Here is a 12,870-nt window from a genome sequence, read left to right on the forward strand (position 1 = left end):
TTTATGAAATAGAGGCCAAAAAATGTGCTTTTTGATGCGTAATGTCCTAATTTAAGAGGTTTTTCTTCATTGATAATCATTTAACTAGGTAAGTTTATGATTTATAATACTGTATATTGAAATTTCTGACAAAAGGGCATGAATTAATATAAACTCCACCAAAATTTGCTCAAAAAGTGATTTAATGAACTCAAAGAAATTTCATTATATTCTGTCTCTTTTATCAAACATTGGAAACTCATTTTTAAAAAAGTAGAAAGCTTCAACCAACAATATTCATCAGATCTTGCTTTGATTCATTCCTAGACATCATTCTTCTGCTCTCCAACATATCCTCCTCATTTCTCATTAGTATACACTTTGCCAGAAGCCTCAGTTACTTTTTTTCACACACCTCTCTATGGTCTTGTTGACATATCTACTTTGGAAAATTCTTGGCTCTTTAACAAACTTTCCTATTTCTGATATTTTGAATTTACAAGCATTTGGAGGTTCATGTACTTCTTCTGACCAGTCTATCAGTTCCAAAAGTGAAGATGAATTTGGATTTGCTGCATGCATTTTACTAGGCCAAAAGATAGACCTCCTGTTGTATCATCATCTTAATTCTTCAATTCAGTTACCTTCCAGACCCCTGATTTCCTTTCTTCTTCGTCTTCCAAGCCTGGAAGTGTCTGAAGCACCATTTCACTAAATGTGTTCCACCATTAAAGTTGGGTTATTGACGAAACAATACCTGCTGCTGCCGCCTCCTTTTGGGATTTTAGGAGCTTCATTTGATAAAAAAATGTGGTGCTGTCCTTCCACCCAAGAGAATTTAGATTTCATTGTAAACCAGCAGGGATAGTAAACCCTGACAGTTGGAACATATTTAAGTCGTTGCCTTTAAGGCCTTGTTTTGAAACCCATATACGATAAATCTCATTTACAGTTGTTAACAACTGAGAATGGCTTACAGGACCAATTTCTGTTGACGCCATACCAGTTGGACTTGAACCTTTCCTCTAACCTGTAGAGAGGTCTTTGACAACAGTGTCACTCAGGGGAACCAAAGGCTCTGGAAAGGACATGCAGACAAATGAGAGGTTGATTTCAGGTTCTGTTGCACTATCAAGCACACTGCCAACCTTATCACTCCACTTGTTAAACAAAGTTTTCCCATCCAACTCCTTGATCAAGTAGTACAAAGGTAACTTAGTAGTAAGAAGAGTGCAAACAAAACCAGATGTGTCTCAACTCAAGGCATGACTCTCTTTCCCAAACATCGTAAAATTCATTGAATCGCCACCAGTAGCCTGCACACTTTTATGAGTGCTGTTTTTCTTTAAAAAATCCAAAAGGATGGTTAGCAATAACTTCAGTCAGTTTCCTTTTTGTTAACTCTTTCTCTGGAGTAAAATGGCAGAGATACTTTCCGTCTGGCTCACTGCAAACAGTGTAATGCCATTCTTTTGAAATACTGAAACTGATGACTTGAGTTATCTTCTTGTAACAGAACTTTATTGGAATTTTGGCACCCATCAAATAAGGTAAATTCATTGTTGTTCATCGTGCATTGAGCATGATTCTTCATGAAGTGATTTCATGACTTATTCTTGGGCCTTTTTACTTTATTGTGATAACCCACAAGTTTCCTGTCTCCGTCAGTACTAATTAATCCAGCGTCCAAATATGCGGCTATTGTAATGGCAGCTTTAGTTCATATGATGACACCATATCCAAGCCTTGCAATGCAATGTTGCGAAATTGTAATGTATTATGTGAAGTAGAAGATGTATCAGAATCATCACATGGTACCTGCAAAGGATCTTCAGAATATTTCATCTTTAACATCAGATTTCACTTCATGTCTTTCTGAGAAAAGAATTTTTTATGGGTGTAATATTAATTCTTCCATCCTTTTCTGCTTGTATTCAGAAAGTCTTGATTCATATTCTTGCCTCTTCTGCTTTTTAATTTGCCTGTTGTGCTTAGTTAGGTCTGGTAACCCAATTTGACGCTGTCCAATGGGTCCGACCTTCTCTCTTTGACCTTCAATAAACGCTATTTCATATCCTTAGAACAAGAGCAGAAGATGTGAACTTCATGTTTACAGTCGTCATCACCTCAAATTCTGAACGTAGCTAAATGTCACACTTGCAGTTGAGGATGTCAAAGAGCTTGGCTAATGTTTCTATGTAATCCTCATTCATTGCCAATCTTCCTCAGCCATGTGATATGTTTTTGGCCTTTCCCTTTTTTTTTTTTTTTTTTCTAACTTGTTTAAGCCTGTGAATCCCGAATTTAAAATTGGCACCACAAAACAACTGTTTTCTAACCCCACTTTTCAAGCACTTTTGGATAAATATGCTGTTTAAGAGTGGCTGAGTAATTTCTGCCTTCTCTCCACTCTTCATACTGATGTCTTAGCAGAAGCTCCTTTTTGAGAACATCATACAAAGTGAGAAGTTCATAAGGCAGCATTTTTTGACCACTTCCAGTGAAGTTACTCGTGTGAGTAGTAGTTTCCAGTATCGTATTCCTTGTACTAGCCATTGTTACTAATTTTCAGATTTTATAAGTGGAATATACTATTTGTGCCTGAAAAAAAAGAAAAGGACATCACTATTTGTATGATATTAATAAAAGGTCACACTGCTGTAAATGAGTACCACTAGTTTAAAAACATTTAAGAGGTCATAAAAAATGTTTACGGATTTTATAGTATATTCTTATTCTTAGATCATAAGTGCCGACAGAAGTGATAAGAAGCCACTTCTTGAAAGAAGACAGTTTGCTGTGAATTTTACATGAAATGCCAAAATATCATGAGATTGGAATATATATTTAACCAAACAAAACAATGTGATTGCCATTTCTTGTAAATATAATTGGAAATTGCTAACCCCCTCATTTGTTTTGAAATGTTATTGACGAGACACTGTTGGTAGCCCCGTTATGTATCTGGGCAGTCTGTCACTCAACATTTGTATCTGTTCCCACAAATGCATCTCCACAGCTGTCGTTCAGCCGTCGCCCGTGGTGCACCACAGTTGTCCCAGTGCCAGTTTTGGATAGCATCATTTTACCATACAGGGTGTACTTTAACCACGGTGGCATGCAAACAGTTAACAAAATTAGTCATTTCAGAAATGCTTCCTTCCTTGGCCCAAAAGCCAGTGATCGTGCTCTTTCAGCCGTCAGATAAATTGCATTGTTCACGCTTAAGACCGTGATTGTACTGTTTTCTGCATCCCCCGACACGCTTTATATATCCTCCACTGCTAGTGCTGCCAAATGCCTTCTGTGAGTGTTTGTTGCTCATCGACGATGAACATAGGTGGTTGTCATATGTATACGAGTTTGATTAGGATGCTTTTAAATTTTTATTTTTTTATTTGTGTGAATGGAAAACAGATCAGGCAGAAGCAAAAGGTGGTGATAAAATTGGATGTTTTCAGGAGCTTAGACACCATCATCCAGCAAGAGAGGAAAGGCTTGCTCTAGACTTTATTGTTCTTGGGATTAAGTGGGAATTGGAAGTAAGGGGAAAACTGAAAATTTTTAGATGCTTTTTTCAAAAAGTATTCCCTGATGGAAATCTTGAAGGGATAACCACACTCAAAAAAATTCAGGATTCTTGCCCGATATGGCAGTAGTGTTAATCACAAATATAGGTTTGGTTTTCTATTTGCAATAAATAATTTATGGACAAGCAAGTAGATTGCAACACCATAGAATGTAAGAGGGAAACATCAGTAACTTCCTTTGGTTTTGATCTGTTGACTGGTGCCAGTACTCAAGATTCTATGAGAGCTTCAGTAAACAGCATCACTTGGGAATGGGGTGTGAGAATATGTGTTTCAAGAAGGCCTGTAAACTTTCAATGGTTAACACATACAGAACAGCTCACAGGTTTCTCCAGTGGCACAGCGTATGGGTTATGAACTGTAGATTAAAGCTGAAGAAATTGCCAAAAGTTAGGAAATTAGGAGGATGGGACCTAGATAAGTAAAAAGAACCAAAGGTTGTTAAAGTTTCAGAAGGAATGCTAGGTAATGGATGACCAGAACAGGGGAAAGGGACACAGTAGAAGACGGATGGTAGCCATAATGGAGGAGTAGAGGTTCAAATATGTAGGAAGACCAGGACTAATAGGAATCCTTGGATAACACAGGAGATGTTCAATTTAACTGATGAAAGGAGAAAATTTACAAATGTAGCAACTGAAGCAAGTGAAAGTTGAATACAAATGTCTAAAAATGAGATTGAAGGAAAATGCAAACTGGCTAAGCAGGAGGGGCTAGAGGACAAATGTAAGGATTGGGAAGCATATTTGACCAGAGGAAAGATAGATACTGCCTACAGGAAAATTTAAGAACCTTTGTAGAAAAGAGAAGCAGCTGTATGGATATCAAGAGCTCAGATGGAAAACCACTCCCAACCAAAGAATGGAAAGCTGAAAGGGTCTATACAAGCAAGATGAACTTGAAAGAAGCATTATAGAAAGGGAAGAAGATGTAGGTGAGGCTGAAATGGAGATATAATACTGTGAGAATAATTTGACATAGCACTGAAAGACCGAAGTCAAACCAAGTCCACGGGGGTAGAAGAGATTCTCTCAGAACTACTGATAGCCTTGGGAAAGCCAACAATGACAATTATTCCATCTAATGTGCAAGATGTATGAGACAGACGAAATAGCTTCAGACCAAAGAAGAATGTTATAATTGCAATTCCAAAGAAAGCAGGTGCTGATGGTTGTAAAAATTACCAAACCATCAGATTAGTAAGTCATTGTTGCAAAATACTAATGCTTTACAGAAGAATGCAAAAACTCAGAAGCTAACCTCGGGGAAGATCAGTTTGGATTTTGGAGAAACGTAGGAGTACACGAAGTGATACTGACCCTGTGACCTACTTTAGAGGATAGGTTAAGGAAAGGCAAATGTACATTTATAGCATTTGTAGACTTAGAGAAACAGATGGCAGTTACAAGTGTCGACAGGAATGAAAGTCAAGCAGTGTTGAGAAAGGAATGAGACAGGATTGTAGCCTGTGGCCGATGTTATTCAGTCTGTACATTGAGCAAGTAGTAAATGAAAACAAAGAAAAATTTGGAATAGGAATTAAAATCCAGAGAGAAGAAATAAAAACTTTGAGGTTTGCCGATGATATTGTAATTCCATCAGACAGAAAATTACTTGAAATAACAGCTGAACTGACTGGACAGTGCCTTGAAAGGAGGACATAAGATGAACATCAGGAAAAACAAAACAAGGATAATGGAATGTAGCCAAATCAGGTGATGCTAAGAGATTTAGATTAGGGAATGAGACATTTAAAGTAGATGAGTTTTGCTATTTGTGCAGCAAAATAACTGATGGTGGACAAAGTAGAGAGGACATAAAATGTTGACTGGCAATGTCAAAAAAATCGTTTTTGAAGAACATGAATTTGTTAACACTGAATACAGATTTAAGTGCTAGGAAGTCTTTTCGGAATGTATTTGTCTGGAGTGTGGCCATGTATGGAAATGAAATGTGGATGGTACACAGTTTAGACAAGAAGCTTTTGAAATGTGCTGCTAAAGAAGAATGTTCAAGATTAGATGGATTGATCACGTAACTAATGAGGAGGTACTGCATAGAATTGATGAGAAAAGAAATTTGCGGCATAACCTGTCCTACCAACCAATCCCTTCTTTTAGTCAGGTTGTACCACAAATTTCTCATATCCCCAATTCTATTCAGTACCTCCTCATTAGTTACATGATTGTCCCATCTAATCTTCAGCATTCTTCTGTAGCACCATATTTCAAAATCTTCTATTCTCTTCTTGTCTAAACTATGTGTCATCCGTGTTTCACTTCCACACGTGGCTACACTCCATACAAATACTTCCTGAAAGGACTTTCTTACACTTAAATCTACACTTGATGATAACAAATTTCTCTTCTACAGAAACGCTTTTCTCGCCATTGCCACTCAACTTTTTATATCCTCCCTACTTCGACCATCATATGTTAGTTTGCTTTCCACATTAGCAAAACTCATTTACTACTTTAAGTGTCTCATTTCCTAATCTAATTCCCTCAGCAACATCTGATTCAATGCGAGTACATTCCATTATCATCATTTTGCTTTAGTTGGTGTTCATCTCACATCCTCCTTTCAAGACACTGTCCATTCCATTCAGATGCTCTTCCAGATCATTTGCTGTCATCGGCAAACCTCAAAGTTTTTACTTTTCTCCCAGGACCATGTATGTTGTATGTTAACCGGGGACCTAGAAATGACAGAGGGGCTCCGTCCCCGCCACAGCCACAGTGGTCCACAACCCCGTGACGACTACCGCAGTCCACTTCACCCTTCTGCTGCTCCACACCGAACCCAAGGTTATTGTACGGTTCGGCCCCCGGTGGACCCCCACCAGGGAACGTCTCGCACCAGATGAGTGTAACCTCTATGTTTGCGTGGTAGAGTAATGGTGGTGTACGCGTACATGGAGAACTTGTTTGTGCAGCAATCACCGTCATAATGTAGCTGAGGCGGAATAAGGGAAACCTGCCAGCATTCGCTGAGGCAGATGGAAAACTGCCTAAAAACCAGCCACAGACTGGCCGGCTCAACGGACCACGACACAAGTCCTACGCGCAGATTCGTGCCAGGGACCAGGCGCTCCTTCCTGCTCCGGAACGCCGTGTGTTAGACCGCTTGGCTAAGTGGGCAGGCTTCCTGAACCTTAATTCCTACTCCAAATTCTTCTTTTGCTTCCTTTACTGCTTGCTCAACATACAGATTGAATAACATCAGGGACAGGCTACAGACCTGTCTCACTCTCTTGCCAGCCACTGCTTCCCTTTCGTGCCCCTTGACTCTTATAACTGCCATCTGGATTCTATACAAATTGTAAATAGCCTTTTACTCCCTGTATATTACCCGTGTCATCTTTACAGTTTGAAAGAGAGTATCCCAGTCAACATTGTCAAAAGGTTTTTCTAAGTCTACAAATGCTATAAATGTAGGTTTGCCTTTCCTTAACCTATTTTCTGTGAGAAGTCATAGAGTCAGTATTGCCTCACGTGTTCCGACATTTCTCCGGAATGCAAACTGATCTTCCTCAAGTCAACTTCTACCAGTTTCTGTAAAGGATTCATATTTGTATTTTACAATCGTGACTTATTAAACTGATAGTTTGGTAATTTTCACATCTGTCAGCACCTGCTTTCTTTGGGATTGGAATTATTATATTCTTCTTGAAGTCTGAGGGTATTTTGCCTGTCTCATACACCTTGCTCACGAGATGGAAAGAGTTTTGTCATGGCTATCAGTAGCTCTAATGGAAGGTTGTCTACTCCTGTTTCGACTTAAGTCTTTCAGTGCTTTGTCAAATTCTTTAGTGTCTTATCTCCCATCTCATTGTCCTCTACATCCTCTTCCATTTCCATAATATCGACCTCAAGTACATTTCCCTTCTATAGACCCTCTATATACTCCTTCCACCTTTCTGCTTTCCCTTCTTATTTAGGACTGATCTCTCTTGATATTCATACAGGTGATTCTCTTTTCTTCAAAGGTGTCTTTAATTTTCCTATTTGCAGTATCTATCTTAACCCTAGCGATACATGCTTCTACATCTTTACATTTGTCCACTAGCCATTCCTGCTTAGCAATTTTGTACTTCCTGTCAGTTTCATTTTTTAGACATTTGTATTCCCTTGTGCCAGATTCATGTTTTGCATTTTTATATTTTCTCCTTTCATTGATTAACTTCAATATCTCTTATGTTACTCAAGGATTTCTACTAACCCTCATCTTTTTATGTACTTGATCCTCTGCTGCCTTCACTATTTCATCTCTCAGAGCTACCCATTCTTCTTCTACTGTATTCCTTTCCCCTGTTCTCGTCAGTTATTCCCTAATGCTCCCTGTGAAATCCTCTATGATCTCTGGTTCTTTCAGTTTATGCAGGTCCCATCTTCTTAAATTCCTACCATTTTGCAGGTTCTTCAGTTTTAATCTGCATTTCATAACCAGTAAATTGTGATCAGGGTCCACATATGCCTGTGGAAATGTGTTACAATTTAAAATCTGGTTCATAAATCTCTGTCTAACTTTTATATAATCAACCTATAACCTCCCGGAGTCTCCAGGTTTCTTCCACGTATACAATCTTCTCTCATGATTCTTAAACCAAGTGTTAGTTATGATTAATTTATGCTCTGTGCAGAATTGTACCAAGCAACTTCTTCTTTCATTATGGAGCTGGTATCTGTAGAGATATCATTGGTGATCTTGCAGCTCTCGAAGAACGAAATTATAATGAAATCTAGACCTTTAGCTGCTTACATGCATTGATAAATATCAATGGGGACAGTTGAAAAATGTGTGTCCGATGTTAGTATGAAGATAGTATCTGCTCTTTCGGACATGTGTGAACGCACTCACGGGAATTGGTAGGTTGACTACCGTGAATAATGAGTATAGTGGGCAGGGGCACTACAAATGTAGTGTGTGGACAGAAAGTTGGAAAGTGTGGGTCTCACGGGGAATGTGCCAGAGATAAGCTGCTGCAGCCGCACTATCCTCTGTATCCTCAGTGGCTCAGTCAGATAGAGCGTCTGCCATGTAAGCAGGAGGTCCTGGGTTCGAGTTCAGATCGGGGCACACATTTTTCATTGTCTCCGTTGATATTTATCAACACCTGTAAGCAGCTAAAGGTCTAGATTTCATTATAATTTCATTCTTCTTTCATTCCTTTCCCCCAGTCCATATTCACCTACTACGTTTTGTTCATTTTCTTTTCCTACTATTAACTAGCAGTCCCCCATGACTATTAAATTTTCATCTACCTTAACTATCTGAAAAATTTCTTTTATGTCCTCATACATTTCCTCAATTTCCACCTCATCTACGGAGTTAGTTGGCATATAAACTTGTACTACAGTGGTGGATGTGGGTGTGGGTTTTTGTGTCTGTTGGCTACAATAATGGATTCACTATTCTGTTCATAGTAGGTTATCTGTGTCCCTATTTTTCTTACTCACTATTAAACCTACTCCTGCATTACCCCTATTTGATTTTGTATTTATAACCCTGTATTCACCTGGCCAGAAGTACTGTTCTCCCAGCCACCAACTTCACTAATTCCCTCTATATCTAACTTTAACTTAGCCATTGCCCTTTTTAAATTTTCTAATCTATCTGCCTGATTAAGGAATCTGACATGCCATGCTCCGATCCATAGAACGCCAGTTTTGTTTCTCCTGATAATAACGTCCTCCTGAGTAGTCCCTGCTCGGAGATCTGAAAGGGGGACTATTTTACCTCCATAATATTTTACCCAAGAGGATGCTGTCATCTTAAAACCGTATAGTAGAGCCGCATGCCTTTGGAAAAATATTAAGGCTGTAGTTCCCACTGCTTTCTCTGACCTTCATTCTACCACCACCTTGGAGAAGACTGATAGGCCAGAGAATACACAGTTCGAGTCTCGGTCGGGCACACAGTTTTAATCTGCCAGGAAGTTTTAATACACAGATATTTTACCAAGGAACAAAGAGTAAGAACAAGTGCTTCACCACAGGAAATGGAGAGGTTTATTTGCTTGCTGATGTCTGGAGCTGATTTGACTTGCAGTATATCTGCGCAGACACAAAATGAGAGTGTGCAGAATGGAACTTACCAATTATCTAAACTACATTTTCAGCTCTTATCAACATCTTTTGTTGGTCTAACAGGATAAGAGTGAAACATGTTATTCCTTAGAATCCTATAGCTGGCTCCTTTTCCACAGAGTCACAGTAATTAGTGGAAGTGTAGTTAATGTATGGTGAGCAGGATGTAGTACCCAGAAAGACAAATCAATGAACTAAGAAAAGATCTGCAAAGGGTGTCTTTCTAATTGGAAGGAATTTATCACAGTTGGTAGAACTGAGTGGCCAAGATTTTTGACAAAGAACTTCTAACACGGTAGAATTTTAGGGTGTTGAATTGTAGGGGAGAAATTCGTCTGTAAGCACCTGTCAAACTGCTCATTAAATAGACATTTTGCAGAACTCAGTGAAAGTGCACCACCTTATCATAAACAATGTGTATCAATAAAGGGTACAAATGATTTTGAATACATAGTTTATTTCTGTCAGTGGATAATGTTGAAGTCCATTCATTGAGTCTGGCAGTTGTCATTTGAAACAGGTGCTGTGAGATTTTGGTACATATTAGGTGCTTGCAGCAGGAAATTGTATGATTCGCAATTATAGTTCTAAAGAATGACCTGGATGAGAGAGAGAGAGAGAGAGAGAGAGAGAGAGAGAGAGAGAGAGAATGATCTAGGTGTCAATTTTGGACACTGGTCAGGGATATATTCTGAGTATTTTAGTACAGGAGACCTATGGTCTCCGGTTTCTGGTGAAAGAGCAATTGCATTTTATTTTAATTCTTACCAACCCCTCCCCCACTGTTTTACTTTTATGTTTGTATTGCGCTGAAAATATCTGCACGGCAGTGCTAATGCCGACAGTATGTTCTGTGTGTATTGTTTGGAAATAAACTTGTTCCATTCACATGCATCACTTATTGTTGACAACAGTAATGCCCACTTTACTTTTTATCCTCAAGCTTGCATTCAGTACTGCCAGTTCTGTCTCAGGTTGATTTTTCTGGCAGTGTACTTGTATATCATTAAACAGCAGTATTTATAGGTTTACTGATGAAGAATTGGCTGAAATGTGCCTTGTGTATGGTTTAGTGAATGTAATGGGAGAATGGCACGATGGCAGTATTCTAAGCTGTTGCAGCGACAACGTCAACAGCATCACAATACTTCTGCATCTGTACACTGCTGTGTGTTTTGTGTTGTAGGGTTTGGAGATTGCATATTACAGGTTTTTCAGTGTTGTGAAAGTACTTTCACAGAAACAAAAAGATAATTGGAGTAACAAACTGAATAAATCATAATTATGTTATTAATCTGTAAGGATCCACTGGAGACCACAGGTCATTCAAACTAAAATACTTCAAAAATGTTGCTGTATCTTTGACATTTTGTTGCTGTAATTCACCTTCACCCTACATACAGCCATAAATGTAAATAAATCTGTCATCTGTAACCTGCAGACTGCCTTAGTCCAAATCAGTTTGGTGGAAATTGTGCAAATTATCTACAGAACACGGCATTACCTTATAGTTTGTCTTTTGCAGATAGGTGACTGTCTTTGCAGTGTACATGCGAATAATGTAGCTTATGTTAGTTGAGAGAAAATTTATTGTCAGTACTCCTTCCACAGCATTTGTTCATTTATTTTACCAGTTTCATCATCTGCACTTCCTAAATTTTATCCCAAGTGTCTGGAAATGGTTTCATCATATTGCTTTTATTTGCAGTACTAGGCTTTCAATGTAGAATTCTAAGTTGTTATACAAATTTTAAACATATTTAAATTAGGAAACTGAAGTGTCTTCAGTCCCCATTGCAACACATTTTCCCCAGCAGTGGATGACTGTCACACTATGGTTTCTTTGTCCAAGGATAGAGGAAGAAGTCACTGAGTGCTACGAGGGTGGTTTGAAAAGTCCTCAGAATCACCATGGGAGGTCAGCACTAGTGCAATGAGTTGTTGACGTGATATTCATTGAACTGTTGCCTGTAAACACGACATGTCAGTGCTCTTGGGGGAGAGCTGTAGGCGGTGACATGGATCTGTTATTCCCGCATAGTGATTTGCGAAGATGGAAGAAATTGAGACTTGAGCACTGATTAAGTACTAGAAAGGTAGGAAAGTAAAAGACATTCATGCCAATTTTCAGAATACACAGGGGACTCTGCTCCTTCATATTCAACTGTTGCCAAGTGGACAAATGAATTTAAATTTGGCTGGGAGAACTTAGATGATGAACTGTGCAGTGGTCGGCCAAGGTGTGTAACTACCCCAGAAATCATTGCAAAAGTGCACAAAATGGTCATGGAGGATCGCCGATTGAAAGTGCGTGAAATTTCTCACACCTGCCAGGTGTCATCTGAGAGGGTACATCACATTTTAACCGATGAATTCCTAAAACTGAAAATTTTTTTTAGTGGACAAAGACTCACTTCAAATGAAGAATTTATAGCCAGAGTTGACAACTATTTTGCCGGTCTGGAGGAAACTCATTTTCGAGATGGGATCAGGGCCCTATAACATCTTTGGACCAAGGTCATTAATCTACAAAGAGACTACAATGAAAAATATAAAAAAAAAGTTTTAGTGATGTAAGTACATTTTTTCTATTCCATTCCATTCCAAGAACTTTTCAAACCACCCTCATGCATCAGGAGAATACTTGGAGTCAGGCAAAATTTGATATTCCAAAGAAGCAGCAGGTGTCCTGTGCAGAATGTGCTGTGGTGTTGTCATGGGCCAAAAACACCCTTGGAAACCTAAGGCTAATGAAGACATTTGGAGTGGCCTCACACAGCTGCAACATTTCTACTCTTGCCTCAATTCAGCATGCTTTTCCAATTGGTGTGAGCAGTAGCGGAACCCATTGGCATAACACTGTGTGAAAATGTGCAAAGGTTGAAACCTGGTCCATGACTGTGTTTCACTTCGTCCATTACAGCCCAACTTGTGATATGGCAGTCTTTGCATCCCAGGACCACTACTTCTTTTGCAACTCCCAGAAGAGATAGTCTGCTATTTCATTTGTTATCATTCAAGCTTATCTTATCACACTGGAGATGCAGCACGACCTAACTACTGTGTCATATTCTGCATTGTTTTCATACACTAGCACCAACTTAACATGTATTGTAGCAATTTTTGCCTCAAATGTAGAACACTAATTACGACACAATACTACACTTTTTAGTCAGTTATGTCATTTTGTGATCATCTCAAATGTAGAACAC

Source organism: Schistocerca americana, chromosome 1 (assembly GCF_021461395.2).
Source record: "Schistocerca americana isolate TAMUIC-IGC-003095 chromosome 1, iqSchAmer2.1, whole genome shotgun sequence".
Lineage (NCBI taxonomy): Eukaryota > Metazoa > Arthropoda > Insecta > Orthoptera > Acrididae > Schistocerca > Schistocerca americana.